Genomic DNA, 24,805 nt, shown 5'->3' with positions numbered 1-24,805 from the left:
AATTTTCATAGTAGCATTATTCATAACAGACAAAACATGAAAGCAGTCCAGATGTCCATAAACTAAAAATGACTTGGCAAATGGTGTTATTCCCATACTATAGAATCCCCCTTTTTAACCCATTTGTGGCTTCTGGAGTCCTGTACATAATTACTAGTGTCTGTGTCTTAACCACAGCATTCTGGAATTAATACTCCATTGTGAGTGTACAAGGCACTGCATTCCCATCATCTTTCCATCTGCCATTCAAGCCGGATACCCAGGAAGCAGGGAGTGCCATTCTAGTGGCAGCTCTCTCTGCCTTCCTCATGTTTTTGAGTGGCTTGCTTTTCTGCCTTTACAAGTTTCCTCCTGGACAAGAAAGTGTATCCTGTTTGAGTACTATTTATAGCATTAAGTCACAATGTACAGCACATTAAGGACAGAGATCCTACATGAGGAGTAAGTACACAGTGACTCCTGTTGTTGACTTAACAATTTGACACTCTTGTTTATGGCGTCAGTAATCACCCTAGGCTCTTGTCATGAGTTGCCAAGGCTATGGAAGCCTTTTGAGTTCACTGAATCTGATCATATTTAGACAAGGTCATAGTCAGAGTGGAAGTTCTCTCCTCCCTTCAGAGAAAACTACCTCCTTCTTTGATGACCTGTTCTTTCCATTGGGATCTCACTTGCGGATCTTTCATTTAGGTTTTTTTTTTTTTTTTTTTTTTTTTTTTTTTCCAGAGTGTCTTGGCTTTCCATGCTGAAATACTCTCATGGGCTTTTCAGCCGGATCCGCATGCCTTAAGGGCTGATTCTGAGGCCAGAGTGCTGTTTAGGACATCTGCCATTCTATGGGTCTGCTGTGTATCTCACTTCCCATGTTGGATCGTTCTCTCCCTTTTTTATTCTATCAGTCAGTATTTGTAGACACTATTCTTGTTTATGTGATCCCTTTGGCTCTTAGTCCTATCATTATGATCAATTGTGAACAGAAATTGATCACTTGGACTAGTGAGATGGCATTGGTACATGATTGAATTGGAATCCCCTGGTATGTTTCTAACTCTACCATTTGAGGTAAGTCAGCTTGAGCATGTCCCGAATTGCACATCTCTTCCCTCTCTTATTCCCACTCTTACATTTAGCTGGTATCACTTTTCAGTTAAGTTTCAACACTTAAGAATAACTGTGTCTTGATTACAGTATTCAACCAAAAGTATTAAATAGAACAAACAAAAAAAAATACTAAGAGGGATAAGGTATTAAGTTGTTCATCAACAGTCATGGCAAGGGCTGATCAAGTCACCATTTCTCACAGTGTTCATTTCACTTCAACAGGTTTCCTTTTTGGTGCTCGGTTAGTTGTCACCAATCAGGGAGAGCATACGATATTTGTCCCTTTGGGACTGGCTTATTTCACCCAACATAATGTTTTCCAAATTCCTAACAGGGATCACTTTCCAGTTAAAATTTAAACACCTAAGAATAATAGTGTGTTAATTACAGAGTTCAACCAATAGTACTAGAACAAAAAATATGAAAATCGATAGAGTATTACATTGTACATCAACAGTCAGGACAAGAGCTGATCAAGTCACTGTTTCTCATAGTGTCCATTTCACTTCAACAGGTTTCCCCTTTGGTGCTCAGTGAGTTTCCCCTTTGGTGCTCAGTTAGTTGTCGCCGATCAGGGAGAACATATGATATTTGTCCCCTTTGGGACTGGCTTAGTTCACTCAGCATGATGTTTTCCAAATTCCTCCATCTTGTTGCAAATGACCGGGTTTCATTTTTTTTGACTGCTATATAGTATTCTATAGGGTACATATCCCTTGATTTCTGTATCCAGTCTACTGTTGATAGGCATTTGGGTTGGTTCCAGGTCTTAGCTATTGTGAATTGAGCTGCAATAAACATTAAGGTGCAGACAGCTTGTTTGTTTGCCAATTTCATTTCCTGTTTTCATTCCCCCAGTATCTCAGTTTTCTTTGCTGAGTTTCTCATTCATGTCATTACTGATTTCTTAATTTCATTCAACATCTTGTGTAACCTTAAATTTATTCTTTTGAATTCTTTTTCAGGCTGTTTACCAACCTCATAAATCTCCTTTATTCACAATATAATATTCATGTGCTATTGTGCTTCTTTTGAGAAATCATATTGCTTTTCTTTGTTAATATTACTTGTATTTCTACATTGTATTTTGTGTTCCTGGGGAATCACTAGATTCTGTCACTTCCAGAGAATAACTTTTCTTGATTGAAGACTTTATTACTAGAGAGATGCCTCTGTGTGTTGATTTGGTGGAGTGGTTTATCTTTAGTTCCAGTTAGATTTTCTAGTACAGTTTTCCCATGCCTTTATTCACTAAACAGATGGTAGGTATAATAGGGATCTGGGCTCTTCATGTGGCTCAGTGTTGTTACTGAGATTCCTAGCATGCAGGGCTCTATCTCTTCAGAGAAGGACTACTGTATGAACTTCTCAGGTACTGGGAGAAGGCCTTGCTGGTGTTGTGGGTGTGCATGGTTCATAGATTCCCAACCAGTATAAAATTTGTCTTTTAACAAATAATTACAAATTTTGTCCAATTTTGTAAAGCTAGTAATTTTTATTTTGCTCTGTTTATATTTTATCTAAAAGAAATGACCTGTTTTTATGGATTGACAATGAAATTAATAACCCCTTACAGCTAATTTAGCATGTGAAAATATCTATCCCTTGAGTACACACTTTTAAAGATTTATTTATTTATCTGAAAGGCAGAGTTGCAGAAAAGGTGGCAGAGACAGAAAGCAAAATGGATATTCATTCCCCAAATGCCTGCAACACAGAACTGGTCCAAGTCGAAGCCAGGAAGATCATCTTGATCTCCCACACAGCTCAGCATTCTGTGGCTTTATTCAGCACATTAGCATGGAAATGGTTCAGAAGTGGAGCAGCCAGGACTCATACCAGTGCCTATATGGGATGCTGGCAGGGTAGGTGCAAGCCTTACCTGCTCCATCACACAGCCACTTGAATAAACATTTTTATTGCTAACAGTTATTTTGTGTGGGTGTATATGTTGGGGGTAGAACACAGAATGGCTCTGTGGAAAAGAATTAACGTAATATTCTACTGCCCATTCAACTAACTGCCCGTCTTTGATCTTGCCCTTGATTAGCATGAGGGAACCCACATTGTTCCCCATTCTCTAACTTATTCAGTTGGTGGCTTTTAGTTACACTGACTGTGCAGACAGTGGAGTGTATGTATCCTTGCTCTTGTTGAGAGGCAGGAGTATGTGTGTGGGCTAAAACAGGGGATCTATGCAACTCAACCTCAGTGAAGAATTTTAGGGATTATGACTCTAAAAAGCATCTTTCATTGCAGATAAGTTTTCAGGTTGTCCAAATCATTCCTCACAGAATTGAATGAGCTATGTTTATTTCACTGGAAGAGGATACATGGAAACTTGCATCATTTTTTTCCATATTTTATTTCATTTCATTTCTCCTGCTGTAACTTTTGTTTGTGAATTCACTATATAAATAATAACTATGATATTAGCTTTTTGCTGCAGCCTTTGCATCCTTTCATCAAATCAATAAAGCTGGCATAGTTTGTGAGAAACATTGATGCCAGTGATCAATAAGGTAGCCTGGTACGGGGAGGTTCCTGACCTGCCTATATCTTGCTAATAATTAGGGGAAACCCTGACAAATTGACATATGTACATTTCCCAAAATGCTGTCTTATATTAAGACATGGGAAAAAAATAATTTCTGTGAAAGTCACTGATGATGCGTGAACTAATTCTAATTGCATGGATCTCCCAACAATACTTTTGGCTATTTCTCTAGGTTTCTGAGAGTGAGGCTGGGGAGGCTTCCAAAATAGCTATAGATGTTGGTTTCCGCCATACCGATGCTTCTTATGTGTATCAAAATGAAGGGGAAGTAGGTCTTGCCATCCAAACAAGATTGCAGATGGCACTATGAAGAGAGAATATGTATTCTACATTTAAAAGGTATTGTAAATTTGATGTTTAAGCTTGTTAATTAATGAAGTGTGATTTTTGGCAATGATACTTATATGATTTGGTAATTAGTTGTTGAGAGATTATTATTTCTTTTTTTTTTTCACCTTTTTTTTTAACTTTTATTTAATGCATATAAATTTCCAAAGTACGACTTATGGATTACAATGGCTTCCCCCTCATACCGTCCCTCCCACCCACAACCCTCCCCTTTCCCACTCCCTCTCCCCTTCCATTCACATCAAGATTCATTTTCGATTATCTTAATATACAGAAGATCAGCTTAGTATACATTAAGTAAGGATTTCAACAGTTTGCTCCCACACAGAAACATAAAGTGAAAAATAATAGATGATTTTTTTTAAATGATGATGAAATCAGAGCAGACCTATTGTCATGTTTAATCCCAGTGAGAGTCAAGTTGGGAATTGATAATTTCTTTTTTTTTTTTTTTTTTTTTTTACAGAGGATCAGTTTAGTATGCATTAAGTAAGGATTTCAACAGTTTGCACCCCCATAGAAACACAAAGTGAAATATATTGTTTGAGTACTCGTTATAGCATTAAATCTCAATGTACAGCACATTAAGGATAGAGATCCTACATGAGGAGTAAGTGCACAGTGACTCCTGTTGTTGACTTTACCAACTGACACTCCTGTCTATGGCATCAGTAATCTCCCTATGCTCCAGTCATGAGTTTCCAAGGCTATGGAAGCCCTCTGAGTTCTCCGACTCTTATCTTGTTTAGACAAGGTCATAATCAAAGTGGAGGTTCTCTCCTCCCTTCAGAGAAAGGTACCTCCTTCTTTGATGACCTGTTCTTTCCACTGAGATCTCACTCACAGAGATCTTTTGCCAGAGTGTCTTGGCTTTCCATGCCTGAAATACTCTCATGAGCTTTTCAGCCAGCTCTGAATGCCTTTAGGGCTGATTCTGAGGCCAGAGTGCTATTTAGGACATCTGCCATTCTATGAGTCTGCTGAGTATCTCACTTCCCATGTTGGATCACTCTCCCCTTTATTTACTCCATCAGTTAGCGTTAGCAGGTACTAGACTTGTCTATGTGCTCCCTTTGACTCCCAGTCCCTTCACCATGACCAACTGTGAACTGAAACTGATCACCTGGAACAGTGAGATGGCATTGGTACATGCCACCTCGATGGGATTGAATTGGAATCCCCTGGTATGCTTCCAACTCCACCACTTGGGGCAAGTCAGCCTGAGCATGTCCCAAATAACACATTTTAATTGCTTTTTAGATTTACTTTTTCATTTAAGTTTTAACAATTTAACATTTTGTAATATTCACTTCATATGTAGATATATGCAAGCACATATACACTGCTTTTTCTAGAAAACAGGGGTAAAAATATCATAAAATGTAGAATTCATGACAATGTCATAGAGCGAAGAGATAAGGGTATATTGTCATGTAGATGGTATGATTCTGTGAAGTGAATCTATATGCCATAAAATATGATATCCACCAAGTTTCATATTCTCTCTATATATATTAAGCAGCCTATATAATAGAAAGCTTCTGACAAATGTCTTTCTGTCTTTGGCTTATTTCGCCCTGTACAATGATCTTTAATTTCATGAATTTTGTTCCAAATGTCAGGATTTAAAGCATTTTCAAGGCTAAGTAATTTTTCATCATTGATATGCACCACATTTTGTTCATCGAGTTGAGTTAATGGATATCTATGATGACTCTGACTTTTGCTCTTTTGAATTGTGCTGCTATAAACATGTGAATGTAGATATCATTTTCATATATTGTTTTCAAATCCCTTGGATATATTCCTAGAAATATGATAGCCAGCTCTTTTCATGGTTCTATTTGTAGTTTTTTCAGAAATGTCCATACTATTTACCATAGTAGTGTTTTGATTCCATTCCCTCTGTGTATTAGGGCACCCCTTTCTACAAAATTTTGCCATTGTTTGTTATTATTACTATTATTGTTAATCTGATAATAGCTATTCTAGCCATAACAAGACAATACCTCATTGTGGTTTTTGTTTTTGTTTCCTCGATGGATAATAAAACTGAATTTTTTCATGTGTCTGTTAGCCATTGTTCTTTCTTCTTTGCAAAATATCTATTCATATTCTTTACATATGTCTTAACAGCACTCTTGTCTGTTGTTAAGTTTATTAATCTCTGTTATGATTTAGATATTAATTTTTGTCAGAGGGATAGTTTGAAAATATTTTCTCCCATTCTGTTGGTTTTCTCTTCACTTTAACTGCTTCTTGATGTATAGAAATTTCTTAACTTGATAAAATTCCATTTATCTGTTTTTGCTTTTATTACCTCTCCTGTGCACTTTGGGTATTTCACAAATAGTCATTGGCTAAGCCAATTGCATATTTTCCTCTGTTTTTCTCTAGTAGTTTAATAATTTCAGGTCTTACTTTTAAAGCCTTAACCTATTTTTGAGGTTGTCTATATTCCATAAGTAATGTAAGCATCTTGCTTCAAACTTTTGTATTTACAAATCTAATTTTCTCAATACCATTTGTTGAATAGTCTGTCCTTTCTTCACAGAATGCTTTTGAATCAAGTTTGTTAAACACCAGCTGATGACAGATTGTGGATTTGTTTCTGATGATTTCATTCTGTTCCACTCGTCTACATGTGCTTTTGGGGGAGGGGCAGTACCACGAAATTTTGATTATCATAACCTTGTAGTATATCTTAAAATCTGGTATTGTGATACCTCTGGCTTTGTTATTGTTTTAGGTTGCTTTGAACATACAAGGTCTTTTTTATTTTCATAGTAATTTTCTAATTTTTTTTTTCAGTTTATTTGATGAGACTGAGAAAAAGAGGCTTTCCATCCGCTATTCACTCCTTAAAGTTCTCCATGATCCTGGCAAGGCTAGGCCAGACCAGAATCCATTAATTGCATTCAGGTCTCCCATGTGGCTGGCAGGGGCCCATGTTCTTTAGTTTTCCCATGTATGTTAGCAGGGAGCTAAATCAGAAGCAAAGCAGTTGGAATGTGAATGGGCACTTTGATTTGGGATGCCAGCATTGCACAAGGGTTTACATGCTATACCACAATGCCTTCTTATTTTATGAATTTTAGAGTTGTTTCTAGTTCTGTGAAGAATGATCTTAAATTTTAATAGGGGTTGCACTGAACCTTTCAACTGCATGGATATAGTAGATTCTTTGATAAGCTTCTTCCAATCTATTATTCTGGAAGTTTTATCCCTTTTTTGATGTGCATTTATTTTTTTCTTTTTTAATGCTTTTTTTTTATTGTAGAGATCTTCTATATCCTTGGTTAATTTTTTCCAAACTACTTAAAATTTCTTGCAGTTATGGTAAAAAGATATATTCTTATAAGTTCTGTCTCAGCCGGATTCTTATTGGTGAATATATGAATGCTATTGGTTTTTCTGTGTTGATTTTGTATCCTGCAACATTGCTGAATCCTCTTATATATTAGGATCATGTCTTGGTAGAGTCTTTTTGTTCCACTAAATAAAGAAACATGTGATCTGCAAAAGCAGATGATTGACTTACTTCTTTCCAGTTTGTATCCCCTGGATTTCTTTTTCATGCATGACAGATTTGGATAAATTCTATAGAACTATATAGAACAAAATAAATGAGAGTGGATATTCCTGTCTTGTTGCAGATATTAGTAGAAATGATTTTAGCTTTCCTCCATTCAGTATGATATTGGTTGTGGACTTTCCACCCATTGCCATTGTTGTGATCAGGGAGGTTCCCTCTATCTACACATTTAAAAAGAATATTTAGGATATTCTATTTTACCAGAAAATTTATCTGTATCTTTAGAGATAATCATGATTTTTCCCCTTCCTTTTGTTGATGCACTGTGTCCCAATTATATGTATATGTTGAATATATATCCTGAATTCCCAGGATAAACTCCACTTGGTCTGGGGGATGATCTTTTTGATGTGCTGTTTGATTGGAATTGCCATTATTTTGTTGTGGATATTTGCATCTATGTTCATCAGAGATATTAATCCATTTCTCTATATTTTTTGTATCTTGGTCTGCTTTTGGAATTAAGGTAATACTGGCTTCATACAATGAGTTTGGAATGACTCCTTTCCTTTTATATGTGTGGAGGAATTTAAGAACTGGTGCTAGATCTTGCTTGAAAGTTTGATAAATTCAGTAGTGAAGGCATCTGGTCTTGGGCTTTTCTTTGTCAGAAGGCTTTCTGTTACTGATTCCATCTCAGTCTTGGTATTGGTCAGTTTATTTTTTCATGTGTGTATTTGTATCTGAACTTTGGCAAATTGTATGTCCAAAAGACTATCCATTGTGGGTAGATTTTCCGATTTGTTGCATAAAGTTGTTCATACTTGTTCCTAATAACTCTTTTCCTTTCTGTAGTATCAGTTTTAATATCTCTTTTTTCACCTCTGATTTTTTTATTTTGAAACTTTTCAACTGTTTTTAAAAAGATCTTATTTATTTACTTGAAAGGCAAAGTTACAGAGATAAAGGGAAACACAGAGAGAGATTCCTTTCATCTGTTAGGTCACTCCCCAGATGGCTGCAACAGCAGGGGCTAGGCCAGGCTAAAGCGACGAGCCAGGAGCTTGTTCCAGATCTCCCACATCAGTATGGGGGCCCCAGGCCTTGTGCCATCCTCTACTGCTTTCCACAGACATTTACAAGATGCTGGCTCAGAATTGGAGCATGAATGGCATGCTGTTACTGCAAGCAGCAGCTTAATCTACTGCACTACAGCACTGGACTGAGACTTTTCTCTTTTTTGGTTATTCTGGCTAGTGGTTTATCAATCTTGTTTATTTTTCCAGAAAACCAGTTCTCTATTTCATTGATAATTTCTAGCACTATGTTTTTTTGTTTTGTTTTGTTTTGTTTTGTTTTGTTTTGTTTTGTTTTGTTTATGACAGGCAGAGTGAGACAGTGAGAGAGAGAGAGAGAGAGAGAGAGAGAGAAAGGTCTTCCTTTTCCATTGGTTCACCCCCAAGTGGCCACTACGGCAGGTGTGTTGCGGCTGGAGCGCTGCGCCGATCCAAAGCCAGGAGCCAAGTGCTTCTCCTGGTTTCCCATGCGGGTGTAGGGCCCAAGTACCTGGGCCATCCTCCACTGCCTTGCTGGGCCACAGCAGAGAGCTGGACTGGAAGAGGAGCAACCGGGACAGAATCCGGTGCCCCGTCCAGGACTAGAACCTAGAGTGCCGGCACCACAGGCAGAGAATTAGCCTAGTGAGCCGCGGCGCCAGCCTTCTATCACTATCTAATTTCTATTTTGTTTATCTCTTCTCTAATTTTTATCATTTCTTTCCTGCTTCTGAACTTGGTTTTGTTTTGTTCTTATTTTCCTAAACCCTTGAGTTGAATTGTTTTCTTTTTTCTTTTTTTTAATTAGATGCAGTTTCATTTCTTTTTCATCTAGGTATTTATTGCTGTAACAAACTTTCCTCCTAACACTTTTTAGCTGTATGCTATGAGTATATGCTGAATATTGATATGCTGCATTTTCACTTTCATTAGTATCCAGCAACTCTTTTTACCCTTTATTTATTTACTTGAAAGGCAGTTACAGAGAGAGAGAGACAGACAGAAATCTTCTATTTACTGGTTCACTCCCTAGAAGTCCTCAGTGGCTGCAGCTGGGCCATTTGGGACTGGGCAGGCCAAAGCTAAGAACCAGGAGCTTCTTTTGGGTCTCCTATGTGGGTGTAGGAATCCAAAGACCCAGGTTATCCTTTGCTACCTTCCCAAGTGCATCAGTAGGGAGCTGGATCATAAGAGGAGCATCAAGGACTTAAACTGGAGCCCATAAAGGGTGCCGGCACTGCAAGTGGAGGCTTAACCTACTATGCCATAGTGTAGGCCTCTATCCAGGAACATTTTAATGTTAATTTTGAGATTTTTTTTATGGCTCTGTTTTCTTCAGGAGCATGTTATGTTGATCAGCCTCCATGTATTTGCATAATTTTTAGATTTTTTTTTTGTGGTTAATTTCCAACTTTATTCCTCATGGTCTTTAAAGATACATGATAGACATCTAGGATGAATTTCAACCTAGCTGTCCATCAACTGATGATTGGTTAAAGAAAAAAATGGGATATATACATGAGGAAATATTAGTCAGCTATAATAAAGAATGATATCCTGACATTTGTGACAAAATTGATGGAACTCCAGATAATTATGCTAAGCAGAATAAGCATGACAAAATGGCAAATATCAGATGTATCTTATTTGTGGAATTTAGTATGGAGTATAACATTTATGGGGCTATCATTTTATTTTACATATTTATTCATTGAATCATATAATGTAAAGACAATTTATCCTTCTTTCCTCATGTTTTACCTATCAATAAAACATTAAATTAAAATATGAATATTAAAAAATAAGTTATTGATGCATGATTTCATTTTTTTTAATTTATTGAGGCTTGTTTTGTGACCTAATATTTGGTCTAGTCTAGAGAATGTTCTGTGTCGTGGTGAAAATCCTATGTATTCTCTAGACATGGGATGGGATGTTCTGTAGATATCTTTTAGCTCAATTTGGTCTATAGTGCAGATGATTTCTCTTATTTTGTTTTACTCTTTTGTTTAGTTGATCTTTCCATTGATGAAAGTTGCATGTTAATATCCCCCCAGTAATATTGTATTGAATCTTAAGTCTTCCTTTAGGTTCATTAACATTTTTTATAAAACTGGATTCCGTAGCATTAGTTGCATATACATCTTCAATAGCCATGTCTTGAGGTTGAACAGATCCCTTGATCAATCTATATTAGCTTTCTTTGACCCTTTTAACAGTTTTCTTCTTATAGCCTATTTTGTCTGACATAAATATAGCTACTTCTGCTCTATTTGGTTTTTACTTGCATGGAATACCTTTTTTTTTTTTCACTTTCATTATCTTTGTGTCTTTCTTTGTGAAGTTGATTGAGATTCATTTTCAATTAACTTTGTACACAGAAGAACAACTCTATACTAAGTAAAGGTTTCAACAATTTGCACACACACATAGAAAAAAACTGTTTGATAACAAGTATCAAATTTAGCTCTCATAATACAACTCATTGAGGACAGAGTTTCTAGATGGTCAGTTAGTGCACAGTGACTCCAGTTGTTAATTTAAAAATTAACACTCTTATGTATGGCGTCAGTGTCCACCCAAGGCTCTTTACATGAGCTGCCTAAGCTAGGAAGCCTTTTGAATCCACAAAATCCATCATTACTCAGACAAGGCCATTAACAAAGAGGAAGTTCTCTCCTCCCTTAAGAGAAAAGTACACCCTTCTTTGATGGCCACTTCTTTCATTGAGATCTCATTCACAGAGACTCTTCATGTAGAATATATATATACATACTTTTTTGCCACAATGTCTTGGCTTTCCAAGAAGCCTGTTCACTTACAAGTTTATTGTGGGTAATTACTTGGTCCTGCCTTTTTTCCCCTAAACTTCCTGTTGTTTTGAATATCCTTTGTTCTTTCACTAGCAGTTTTTCTACCTATACATTGTCTTATAATGCTGATTGCCTTTCTCTATATATATGTAATACGTACTTAAGAATCATTTGTGATGCTGGCTATTTAGTGATGGATTATTTTAATTTTTTGAATTTTCCTGGAAGGTCTTTATGTCACTTTCACCCTGTACTCACATAGGAGACCAGGAGAAGCACCTGGTTCCTGGCTTTGGATCAGTGTGGCACGCAGGCCGCAGCGGCCATTGAGGGGTGAACCAATGGAAAAGGAATACCTTTCTATCTGTTTCTCTCTCTCACTCTCCACTCTGCCTGTCAAAAAAAAAAAAAAAAAAAAAAAAAAGAGAATTTCTTTGGGTAGAGTATTGTGGAATGGCAGTTTTTCTTTTTTTCAGAACTTGGACTCTATTTGCCCCTTCTATCCTGGGCTATATTGCTTCTATTGAGAAATCTGTCAATTTCATGGAATTTCCTTTAAAAGAGACTTTGAAAATTTTAAGACAATCTTTATGTTTTTCTTTGCAAAGTTTGAGTATAATGTGCAGTGGTGAGGATATTTTCTAATCAAGCCTATTTGGGATTCTGTAAGCTTCATGTCTATAAAATTTTCTACTCTTATTTCATTGACTGGGTTTTCTTACCCATTCTTTTGTACCATTTCTTAAGGAATTCCAAAGATATATAATGATATTACAGAGATTCTGGACATTATTTTCATTAATTTTTTTCTTTTTTTTGATATGAAATATTTGAAAAGGCCTCTCATTAAGATCATGTATTCTTTCTTCTACTTTAGCCTGTTGTTAAGGCTTTCCATTATATATTTGTCTTTACTTACTTAGTTCTTCATTTATACTACTTCTATTTATTTCTTTTTCAATGTCTTATTTCTTTGCTTTATAAAATGCCATACATAATCTGAACAATGACCATTATTATTAGTTTATGGCATGATTGTCCCAGATATAATATCCACCATGGATTAGTGTTTGTATGAGTAATATCCAAATAAATGATAGATGTTATTATGATATGTCAGGACACAGGAAATCCCAAAATAAGGGATAATTTTTCTTTGGCATTCATCATTTTTAACTAGTTAAAAAAAACTCAATATACATGAAGGAAACCAAGAAATTTGGCTAATGTATTCATTCAACACAGTTTCCACTTTTTAACCCCTGCAGCTTTGGTGCACATTCCTTCGACCAGAGCTGATCTGAATCAGATTAAGCAATCACTGAAAAAACTTCAACTGGAATATTGGCCCTCATATTATTCATTTACCAGTAGCTATGAAGGTAGGCAATTAACATCATCAAATTTATTTCACATTAGCTGTCAGTGTGGTTATCATTTTCTTGGATGAGTAAAAGATCAATGATATATTTGCAGAAGCTTAATATATGTAAGACATAGAAATTGCTCATATTGGTTTCAGCAATATAGTTTATTGTATTACAAAAATGAGGAACCTAAGTTATGAGTGATTCACATCTTTGAAGTAACTTTCGAAATAGCTTTGTATTACTATTTTTTCCACAGCAATGTAACAAGTTTAATTAGTTTTTGTCTGAACAATTTCATTGGTGGCATATATGGCTCTGGGGCAATTATAAACTCATAGCCATTAACATTTATAGCTTATCTGCATCTTCCAGTATTACACTTATTATAGAATAGAATGTTGATCCACATTCTGTGGTACAAGTGCATGTTGTTTGATCCCCATATTCTCAGGAATAAGGTACACTGACTTTTGGTGAAGATTACAATCTAATATTGGTGGAGATCAAGGCCATGTAATATTGACTTTCCCATTGAAAGAGAGATACTTCTCTAGACAAAGAACAGAAGCAAAATTACATCAATCCGTGAGACACCATTAAGGTCTTGAAAATAGTATTTGTTAATGCATACACAATAGATGTGTGAAGAGAACTCTGCAGAATAATGATATTCCTTACTACTTCATATGCAACGCATGTTGTAAATCTATGTCTTAGAAATGTTGCTGCACATGCTTCACTGAAATTTAATGTTCGCATCCTAAATACATCTGGTTGTATTGCCATGATATACATACATGATGATATCGTGAAAAAATGGCTGTTTCTATTCTAGCCTGGGGAGGAACTATTCCCAACAAATGAACATGAAAAAGTATTATTTGAAGTAGTAGATTTATATGCCACCTGGAGGCATTTATTCTATCAGCTAGTGATCCCTGTTAGGAATTTGGAAAACATTATGCTGAGTGAAATAAGCCAATCCCAAAGGGACAAATACCACTTGTTCTCCTTGATAAGTGACAACTAACTGAGCACCAAAAAGGAAACCTGTTAAAGTGAAATGAACACTATGAGAAACGGTGACTTGATCAGCCCTCACCCTGACTGCTGATGAGCAACTTGATATGTTATCCCTCTTAGTATTTTTTGTTTGTTCTACTTAATACTTTTGGTTGAATACTGTAATCAATACACAATTCTTCTTAAGTGCTGAAACTTAACTGAAAAGTGATCGCTGTTAAATATAAGAGTGGGAATAAGAGAGGGAAGAGATGTGCAATTCGGGACATGCTCAAGCTGACTTACCTCAAATGGTAGAGTTAGCAACATACCAGGGGATTCCAATTCAATCCCATCAAGGTGAAATGTACCAATGCCATCTCACTAGTCCAAGTGGTCAATTTCTGTTCACAATTGATCATAATGATAGGACTAAGAACCAAAGGGATCACATAAACAAGAATAGTGTCTGCAAATACTAGCTGATAGAATAAAAAAGGGAGAGAATGATCCAACATGGGAAGCGAGATATACAGCAGACCCATAGAATGGCAGATGTCCTAAACAGCACTCTGGCCTCAGAATCAGCCCTTAAGGCATGCAGATCCGGCTGAAAAGCCCATGAGAGTATTTCAGGCATGGAAAGCCAAGACACTCTGGGGGAAAAAAAAAAGACCTAAATGAAAGAACTCCGCGAGTGAGATCCCAGTGGAAAGAACAGGTCATCAAAGAAGGAGGTACCTTTCTCTGAAGGGAGGGGAGAACTTCCACTTTGACCATGGCCTTGTCTAAAAATTATCAGAGTCAGTCAACTCAGGGGGCTTCCATAGCCTTGGCAGCTCATGACAAGAGCCTAGGTTGATTACTGATGCCATAAACAAGAGTGTCAATTTGTTAAGTCAACAACAGGAGTCACTGTGCACTTACTCCTCATGTAGGATCTTTGTCCTTAGTGTGCTGTACATTGAGATTTAATGCTATAACTAGTACTCAAACAGTATTTTTCACTTTATGTTTCTGTGTGGGAGCAAACTGTTGAAATCTTTACTTAATGTATGCTAAACTGATCTTCTGTATATAAAGAGAAATTAAAATGAATCTTGATGTGAATGGAAGGGGAGAGGGATTAGGAAAGGGGAGGGTTGCGGGTGGGAGGGACGTTATGGGGGGGAAGCCATTGTAATCCATATTCTGTACTTTTGAAATTTATATTCATTAAATAAAAGTTTAAAAAAAGACCCTAAATAGTACCCTTCAATCTTGCTTCTGTGCAATATAACAAGTCGTCTTTAAGCCAGGTCTGTTTCTTCATTTCTGCACATGCATTGTGTATATTTGTGAGATTATTGCTAGATAGAACTTTGTACAGAAAACAAAGAATTTGGTTTCAGCATTAAATTGGCCATATACTCTTTGGCTTTGTGTAAGTGACATATCTTCTTAAATGCGAGTGTCGGATTGCTGGGGTGCGCAAGTGAAGGGAAAGACAGGACACAGAAATTCCTCTTCAGAAAACCACCACCAGGCTGACTCAGCAGGTTTTCTTTATTGATAAGGATTATCATAGCCTATTACACAGCAATGCACATGTTCATATAACTCAGGTTTTTCTGAAACATGTTTAGCAAGGCATATTAGATAAGTATGTCTGGGGGAAGCATCTGCATGTCCTTGATAAGTCAACATTTGCACAAGGGCTCAACGCTCTTCTTATTAGGTCATACTGTCCTTAATCAGTCCCTGCGGTCACATTCTGTGTTCTAGGAAGAAAGTATCTTCACTAGGAATGCACTGGCAGAAATCATATTCTCCATATCGTATTAGGTGGCTTTATTTACACAAGGACTTATTTTGCATTTTTCAGAAAATTCATAGTTTAAAGTTCAGATTTTTTCACTTCACATTTCCTGTCTTGTGAAGCATCTATCCAAGTCTTTGCCTAGTAAGCTGACAGTGTTTGTTTTCAATTAAGAAGCCCTTATTATACCGTTAGCTGTTGTAGTTATAAAACAAAACAACTTCCACATAAAAGATTAATATAAAAGCATTTTATACCTCATCATTATGTGGTTTGTAAATTAGCCTGGGCAAAGTTTAAAGTCACATAAGTTGTGTTTTGTGTTGGGCTCTTTCATGTATTTGCAGTTCTAGAATAGGCAGCTCTCTTTGAAGATGTTGACTGAGTATTGCCTGGGATGCCTCAGCCCTCCTCCATGTACTTTTTTATCCTCCAGCCAAGTATCCCAGGCTTCATTTTATCATGTGGCACACTCAAAAAAGTAATTAGTAAACATTTGAAGGCTTTTCTCAAAACTGGCCAAAATTTTCTTCTGGTGAGCTCAATTGATCATTGAACATGTCACATCATACTGAAGTGAGGGGGGTAGTAGATACTGAATCCAAAGGACATGCAGCCTAGCAGAGTGAAGTATTCAAGAATATTTCTCTAATCAATCTACCACATTTATATGTTCTCCACTTTATTTTAAAATTGCCATGCATTTGTTGAAATACATTCTCACAAACTATACCAATATTTTGATATGATCAAAAGTTCCAAATCTTCATATATTTAAATCTTCAATACTTATTTGTGGCTGATGTGTGTCATATTTTTTCTCTATTCTATTATTTCATCTATAGAAGTCTTTCCTTCTAAATTTGGTCTTTAATTTAGCTGATTTTTTTTCAAGATTATATGAAATATCTGTAAGGGTCCACAGATATACATGTATCTATTTTAAAGAATACTACATACAAGAATTTAGGACATTGTTTGGGATAACCACAACCCATATTGCAGGTCTGGGTTTGAGCCCACATCCTAATTCTGATCTAGCTTCCTGCTGATGTATAACCTGGGAAGTAGCAAGTTGTGATCCAAGTACTTGGATCCCTGTCAGCCTTATGACAGATCCAGAATGAGTTCCAGACTCCTGGATTCTGCCTGTCCAAGTATTAGCACTTCAGACATTTGACAAGTGAACTAGGGAATGGGAAATATTTCTCTCTCTCTCTCTCTCTCTCTCTCTCTCTCTCCCTCTCTCTCCCCCCTATCTTTCTCTCACACACTTTGACACATTGCAGTGTTCCCCTCCTCCAAAGTATGTTTCTGCCTTCTCTTTTCTCTTCAATGGATTTATTTGCTTTTCTGGGGTGATTATAAGGAGAAAATTTACTTACTGTAATGCTATATTTTATCAGTAAAAAAAAATCTATTTCATATAAAATAGTGAATTCTTTCTAAGCCTTTACTTAAATGTGGAATACTGCTTTAACACCACTACCAATATGTCATAAGCCATTGGTCAGGTAGCTGGGGTGTTGACTTCTGACTATCCATGTGAAGGCAGAAAAAGTAAACAGAGTGTACTTGGAGAGAGGAGTGAAAGGAAATGGACCCAAACATCAGTTATGGCATTAAATGATGGTCACTTCATTCTTGAACTTGGACTTGGTACCTATGCACTTTAGGAGGTAACCAGAGGGGCCAGCACTGCAGCGTAGTGGGTAAAGCCACCGCCTGTAGTACCAGCATTCCCAGATGGGTGCCCATTTGAGTCCCAGCTGTTCCACTTCCAATCAAGCTCTCTGCTATGGCCTGGGAAAGCAGTAGAAGACGACCCAAGTCCTGGGGCCCCTACACCCATGTGGGAAAATTGGAGAAAGCTCCTGGCTCCTGGCTTTGGATTGGCACAGTTCCAGCCATTGTAGCCATCTGGTGAGTGACCCAACGGATGGAAGACCTCTCTCTCTTTCTCTCACTCTCTCTCTTTTTCTCTCTCTCTTCTCTATACCTCTGAGAGACCTCTCTATAACTCTGGCTTTCAAATAATAAATAAATCTTTAAAAAACAAAAAGAGATAACCAGAGTAGTTTTGTGGTTGAGAAGACAAAATAAAATAGATCTAGGAATGGTGGAAGGTAAACTGGGTTGTGAAGTCACCCAGTCCCTGTGTGACTGCAGGTTTTACTTGGTTGTCTTTTTCATTGTGCTGGAGTGTTTTATGCAGAAGATTGAACTTAGTCACATTTGTTTCTATGTGGTAATCAGATCCTCTGCTGATGATCCTGTGTATTCATTTTGCTTTATATTTCAGTCTACTTCTCACTTAGGTAGAGAAAAGATAGTCACTACTCAACAAAACTGCTGGTTAACTAACTTTCCTGGGGTTTTATTGCAGTGGGCTAATTTCTCTTCTTTTTTCAATAATTCAAGAAGTGTTTTTTCTTTCTATTAAGGAATGATGCATAGAAACTTTTTAGTAGAGGGGAAATGCATAGAGCGTGAATAGAGAGCAGTACTGTTCCACTGTGGCTTAACCTCAAACACTACACAATAATTATGGGAATTGAGCAAATTGGATTTTCCCTTGTATATTCTCACCTCTGGGAAACTTCCCTGGATGCAAATGCAATATCATGTTAGGGGAAAATGCGAACCTAACAAAAGAAAGACTAAATTATTCATTCTTGTTAACCAATGTTGGGCCTAAAACAACATAGAGTGTGCTCTTATGAAATAAAATTGAACAGGGAAAGGAAATTTGCACACTTATATTGCCCTTTGATCACATAATTGTATGACAGGAGACTGTTTACCTCAAATGTGAACTTCTACTTTATTCTTGTATAACACTTAAGGAAATCACAGATGACTATTTTGAAGACATGTGCCTGGACTCGGTTACTTTTCAGAGTGAAGAGACATGAAGGAGAAGGAAGGATAAAAACATCAGATAAAGCTTCAGTCTTGGTAAATCTGAGTGCTGTAACAACTAGCAAAAGTAGGCGGTTGCAATCAGGAAAGAGCAAGAGGGTCCAATACCTAATTTGATGTAATTTCATTGAATAAAATTGGTTTCTCAAATTCTTCCCATAAATGCAAAAGGATTTGTTTCATTTACCCACTTGTCCTTTAACAAATACTTTCAAATAGTTATCAAATTTGAGAAAGTCAATAATTTTAAATTTCACTATATTTATATCTTTTATAAAATAATTGCGAAGGCTCAATATTGGGTAAAGCCAACACCTGTGATGCCAGAATCCCATATGAACACCGGTTTATGTTCTGGCTGCTCCACTTCCTAGCTACCTCCCTGCTAATGGCCTGAGAAAGCAACAGAAGATGACTCAATTGCTTGGGCCCCTGTTCACACATGGTAGACTCAGAGGAAAGTCCTGGCTTCTGGCTTTGGTCTGGCCAGTCCCAGCTGACATTTTAGCTATTTGGGGAGTGAACCAGTGGATGGATGATATTTCCCTGTGTTTCTTCCTTCCTCTCTCTCTGGAACTCTGCCTTTCACATAAATAAAATAAATCATAAAGATAAAAAAGGTACTTGTGCTGTGGCATAGTAGGCTAAGCCTCTACCTGGAGCGCCAGCATCCCATATGGGCACTGGTTTGTTTTCCAGCTGCTCCTCTTCCAATCCAGCTCTCTGCTTATGACCTGGGAAAACAGTAGAAGATGGCCCAAGTGCTTGAACCCCTGCAGCCAAATGGGAGACACAGAAGTAGCTCCTTGCTCCTGGCTTTGGATCAGCCAAGCTCCGGTCATTGCGACCATTTGGGGAGTGAAGCAACAGATGGAAGACCCTTGTCTCCTCCTCTATCTTTAAGTCTACCTCTCAAATAAATAAGTAAAATCAGAGAGAGAGAGAGAGAGAGAGAGAGAGAGAGAGAGAGATGGCCTTTTTTTATTACATTGACAAAACCTGAAATGACTTTTTAAGGGATATTTAGGGATAACCCTAAATAAACCATTATTTTCTCACGTAAAGCATATTTGCGTGTATGTGTGTATGTGTGTGTCCCTACACATACATCTTATTGCTAGCATCTATGAATTTTTTAGGGGGTGCAGACAGAATGGCTCTATAAAACAGAATTAGCATGAGATGCTGCTGTCCATTGAACTCCCTACTTTTAATATTGCCCCGATGGTCATGTGGGAACCTGCTGAATAAAGTCCCCATTTCCTCACTTTTGAGTATGGTGACTATAACTGAATTGCTAGTTCAGAGGGTGATGTATATGTATCCCTGATTTTATTTGAGAGTCTGGAATATGTACATAGTCCAACATATCTATGTAACCAGCCCTCAGTAAAAACAAAAATTCAAAAATGGAGACTAAATAATTAGCTTTATTTGCAGACTAGCTTCCCATTACGTTTTCAAATTCACTGCTGACAAAACTGAACATGTTCTGTTTATATCAATGTAGAGGACTCTCAGAAGCTTGCCCTGCATTTCTTCCATACTGCATTCTATTCACTTTTCCCTCAAATTAATTTTCCTCTGTAACCTCACTGTATCAATAGTAACCATGAATTTAAGTATTTAGTCTGTCCTTTGAACCCTTCCAGCAAATCAATAAAACTGGCACTGTTCCTGAATACATTTGATGCTGGTGATTAATGGGGTTACAAAGGTTGCTGAAATGCATAACTTTTGCATTCTCTAACAAATAGTTAGAGAATATCCAGGCAAATTGGGAATTATCCGAAGACATGAGAACTTATTCTTGTGAAAATTACTAATGATGCCAAACTATTTCTAATTGTATGCATCTCCAAATAATCCCTTTGGCTGTTTTTCTAGATTCCTAAGAGTAAGGCCATAGAGGCCCCCAAAATAGCTATCGATGTTGGGATCCACCGTATTGATTCTGCTTACATGTACAAAAATGAAGAGGAAGTAGATCTGGACATCTGGAGCAAGACCACAGATGGCACTGTGAGGAGAGATGACCTATTCTACACTTCAAAGGTATAATGTACTTGACTGTATAAGTTTGCTAAAGAATGAAATGTGATGTGTGGGAATGCTCATTACAAGATTTTGTCAGTAGTTGTGAGGAATTTTTCTGATTTAAACACTTTAATCACACATTCTGTTTTTTTTCATTCTGTCTTTTTTAAATTTTGAGTTGATTTTTCAATAGGGTATAAGTAAGGTAGTGTTCTTTCAAACTTCTGCATGGGAATATCTAGTTTTCTCAACATGATTTGTTGAAGAGACAGTTCTTCTCCAGGAATATTTTTATCATGTTTGTCATAGAGTAATTGGGTATAAGTGTGTCGATTTTGTACTGGGGTTTCTATTTTATCACATTGTTCTACATGTCTATTTTTATGCTAGTACTATGATGTTTGGTTATAATAGCCTTGTAGTAGCTCTTATAATCTGATATTGGGATGTCCCTGGCTTTCTTTATGTTATTTGAGATTTCTTTTGATTATTCAGAGTATTTTGTGTTTCCATTTGAGTTTTAGGATTGTTTTTCTAATTCTGTGAAAAATGTTCTTAAATTTTGATGAGGATTTGCATTAAATTTTTAAGTTTATTTGAATATCATAAACATTTTGATATTATTAATTCTTTGAATCCATAGCTCTGAAAGAGTTTTATCCATGTTTGGTTTCTTTTCTGTTACATATGTTTTAATGTTTTATAATTTTCATTGTGGAGCTCTTCCATATCATTACTTAAATTTATTCCGAGAGATTTAATTTTTTTGGCTGCAATAAATACATTTATGTTTACAAATTCTCTCTCAGCCAGATCATTTTTGGTATGTGATAATGCTGTTAAGTTTACTGTTTTAATTTTACATCCTGTGACTTTGCTTAATTCTATTTTCAGTAATGATAGTCCTACTGGAGACTTTTGCTTCACCTCAGAATCCTATTATCTATGAACAGGGATAAATTTTTTTGACAGACAGAGTTAGACAGTGAGAGAGAGACAGACAGAGAGAAAGGTCTTCCTTTCCGTTGGTTCACCCCCAAAAGGCCGCCTACCTTTCACCTTACACAAAAATCCACTCAACATGGATTAAAGACCTAAATCCATGACTCAACACCATCAAATTATTAGAGAACATTGGAGAAACACTGCAAGATATAGGTACTGGCAAAGACTTCTTGGAAAAAACCCTAGAGGCACAGGCAGTCAAAGCCAAAATTAACTATTAGGATTGCATCAAATTGAGAAGTTTCTGTACTGCAAAAGAAACAGGAAAGTAAAGAAGCAACTGACAGAATGGGAAAAAATATTTGCAAACTATGCAACCGATAAAGGATTAAGAACCAGAATCTACAAAGAGATCAAGAAACTCCATAACATCAAAACAAACAACCCACTTAAGAAATGGGCCAAGGACCTCAATAGACATTTTTTTTTTTTTTGACAGGCAGAGTGGACAGTGAGAGAGAGAGAGACAGAAAGGTCTTCCTTTGCCGTTGGTTCACCCTCCAATGGCCGCCGTGGCCAGTGCACTGCGGCCGGCGCACCGCACTGATCCGATGGCAGGAGCCAGGAGCCAGGTGCTTTTCCTGGTCTCCCATGGCGTGCAGGGCCCAAGCACCTGGGCCATCCTCCACTGCACTCCATGGCCACAGCAGAGGGCTGGCCTGGAAGAGGGGCAACTGGGACAGAATCTGGCGCCCCGACCGGGACTAGAACCCGGTGTGCCGGCGCCGCTAGGCGGAGGATTAGCCTAGTGAGCCGCGGCGCCGGCCTAATAGACATTTTTCAAAAGAGGAAATCCAAATGGCCAACAGACACGTGAAAAAATGTTCAAGATCACTAGCAATCAGGGAAATGCAAATCAAAACTACAATGAGGTTTCCCCTCACCCCAGTTAGAATGGCTCACATTCAGAAATCTACCAACAACAGATGCTGGCGAGGATGTGTGGAAAAAGGGACACTAACCCCCCAAAAATTAACCAGTAAGATTCTTTTTTAAAACAAAAAAGATTTATTTATTTATTTTTTTGAAAGGTAGAGTTACAGAGAGGTAGAGGCAGGAAGAGGAAGAGGAAGAGGAAGAGGGAGAGGGAGAGAGGGAGAGAGGGAGAGAGGGAGAGAGGGAGAGAGGAAGAGAGGGAGAGGGGGAGAGAGGGAGAGAGGGAGAGGGGGAGAGAGGGAGAGAGGGAGAGAGGGAGAGAGGGAGGGGGGAGAGAGGGAGAGAGGGAGAGAGGGAGAGAGGGAATCTTCCATCTCCTGGTTCACTCCCTAAATGGCTACAATGGCTGTAGTTGGGCCAATCCAAAGCCAGGATCATAGAGCTTCTTCCAGGTCTCCCACATGCGTGAAGGGGCCCAAGTACTTGGAATATCTTCTACTGCTTTCCCAGGCTATATCTGTGATCTAGATCAGAAGTGGAGCAGCCAGGTCTCAAACTAGTACCCATCCATATGGGATGCTGGCACTTCAGGTGGTAACTTTATCTGCTATACCACAGTGTCAGCCCCACTCATAAGAGTCTTAACATATTATTATTTTTTCTTTTTAGTACTTAAGAGCTTCCCTAAGTTTTTGGAAAAAAATTTGCTTTTAAGGCTATTCAAAGTTCAAGATTTTCTTTCTTGTAGAGCTGGTTCTCATTATCTCTCTTTATCACTAAAAAAGTTACGTAGCAACTAATATTTGGTCACAGAGTTGCTTTTATCTCAGGAATATAATTTTCTTCACCTTTGTAGGAGAAAAAAATAATAAATTTATTCTTTTCAAATTATCCTTACTTGGTGATTGGTGTTGTGATGCCTTGGGCTAAGATGCTATTTGTGACACCAGCATCCCATATTTGAGATCCAGTTCCAGTTCCGGCTGTTCTGCTTATAATTTAGCTCCCGGCGAATGTGCCTGTGAAACCAGGGAAAGATGCTTTAAGGACTTGCGCTTCTGCCACTTACATGAGAGACCCAGATGGAGGTCCAATTTCCTGGCTTTGTCCTGGTTCAGCCCCAGCTGGTGCTGCCATTTCAGGAGTGAACAAAGGGATGGAAGATCTTTCTCTCTCTCTTGCTCTTACTCTCCCTCTCCTCATCCTGTCTCATTCACTCTCACTGTCTTTCAAATAAAATCAACCTTTAAATTATTTTAAAAATCCTTACCTGATGATAATATTTTCTGCTTAAATTTCATGTTCATTTTTAAATTCAGCTATCTTTACTCTTTATATTTCCATTGATATTAATACTAGCATTTTATACAGTCTGATACTTTTGTATCTTGTCTATTCACAGGTGGAATGTCATTCTTAACTAAAACAAACTACTGGATTTCCACAAGTCAAAAGACATTGTTCTGGTTGCCTAAAGTGCTCTGGGATGGCATTGAGAATGAAAATGGTGAAAGAAAAATAGAAAGCTTATGTAAAGTACTTTTGTTGATGAAATTTTTGTGGTCATACAAAACTAAGTTTTCTAGAATTAACTATCAATGGGCTCAGAGGAAGGGAGAATTTCCATTTCTTTCTCTTTTTTTTAAAAGATTTTTATTTATTTATTTATTTTAAAGTCAGAGTTACACAGAGAAGGAGAGGCAGAAAGAGAGAGAGAGGTCCTCCATCTACTGGTTCACTCCCTAAATGGCCACAAAAGCTGGAGCTGAGCTGATCCGAAGCCAGGAGACAGGAGCTTCCTCCAGGTCTCCCACGTGGGTGCAGGGGCACAAGGACTTGGGCCATCTTTCTCTGCTTTCCCAGGTCATAGCAGAGAGCTGGATCAGAAGTGGAGCAGCCAGAACTCAAACAGAGCCCATATGGGATGCCAGTACTGCAGATGATGGCTTTACCAGCTAAACCACAGCGCCAGCCCCAGATGATTATTCTTTAGTTTATAAATTGAAGGGCTGGCACTGTGGCATAGAAGATAAAGCCATATGGCATCCCATATGGGCACTGGTTCATTTCCAAGCTGCTCGACTTCCAATCCACTCTCTGCTATGGCCTGAGAAAGCAGTAGAAGACAGCCCAAGTGCTTTGGACCCTGCACCCACGTGGGAGACTTAGAAGAAGCTCCAGGCTCCTGGCTTTGGATTGGCCCTGCTACGGCCATTGCAGCCATTTTGGGAGTGAACCTGCAGATGGAGACTCTCTGTCTCTCTCTCTCTATCTCTCTCTCTCTCTTTCTGGCTCTGCCTCTCTGTATAGCTGCCTTTCAAAAGAAAAAGAAAATTGAAGAAACTGCCTTCAGATGAAGAACTAAGGGAAACAGTAAGAAATTATT

General features: G+C 37.7%; 1 long non-coding RNA gene across 3 annotated transcripts in view; it reads left to right on the top strand.

Annotated features, from left to right (window-relative positions):
• Positions 1-23,950, top strand: part of LOC103345164 (putative aldo-keto reductase family 1 member C8) — a 28,624-nt gene extending 4,674 nt beyond the window's left edge. Inside the window, exons 2-5 of one of the 3 annotated variants that reach the window (XR_011381603.1) lie at positions 3,831-3,997; positions 18,426-18,537; positions 20,389-20,556; positions 23,822-23,950. This is a non-coding gene — a long non-coding RNA (putative aldo-keto reductase family 1 member C8). Of the gene's footprint in view, positions 1-3,830; positions 3,998-12,677; positions 12,792-18,425; positions 20,334-20,388; positions 20,557-23,821 lie in introns of those variants that run through there. The other 2 variants (XR_011381604.1, XR_011381605.1) reach the window with 2 other exon arrangements.
• The last annotated feature ends 855 nt before the right edge of the window (positions 23,951-24,805 follow it).

The sequence above is a fragment of the Oryctolagus cuniculus genome, chromosome 13 (assembly GCF_964237555.1).
Source record: "Oryctolagus cuniculus chromosome 13, mOryCun1.1, whole genome shotgun sequence".
NCBI lineage: Eukaryota > Metazoa > Chordata > Mammalia > Lagomorpha > Leporidae > Oryctolagus > Oryctolagus cuniculus.
The sequence above is the reverse complement of the archived record's forward strand: the minus strand, read 5'-3'. Positions and strand labels throughout refer to the sequence as shown.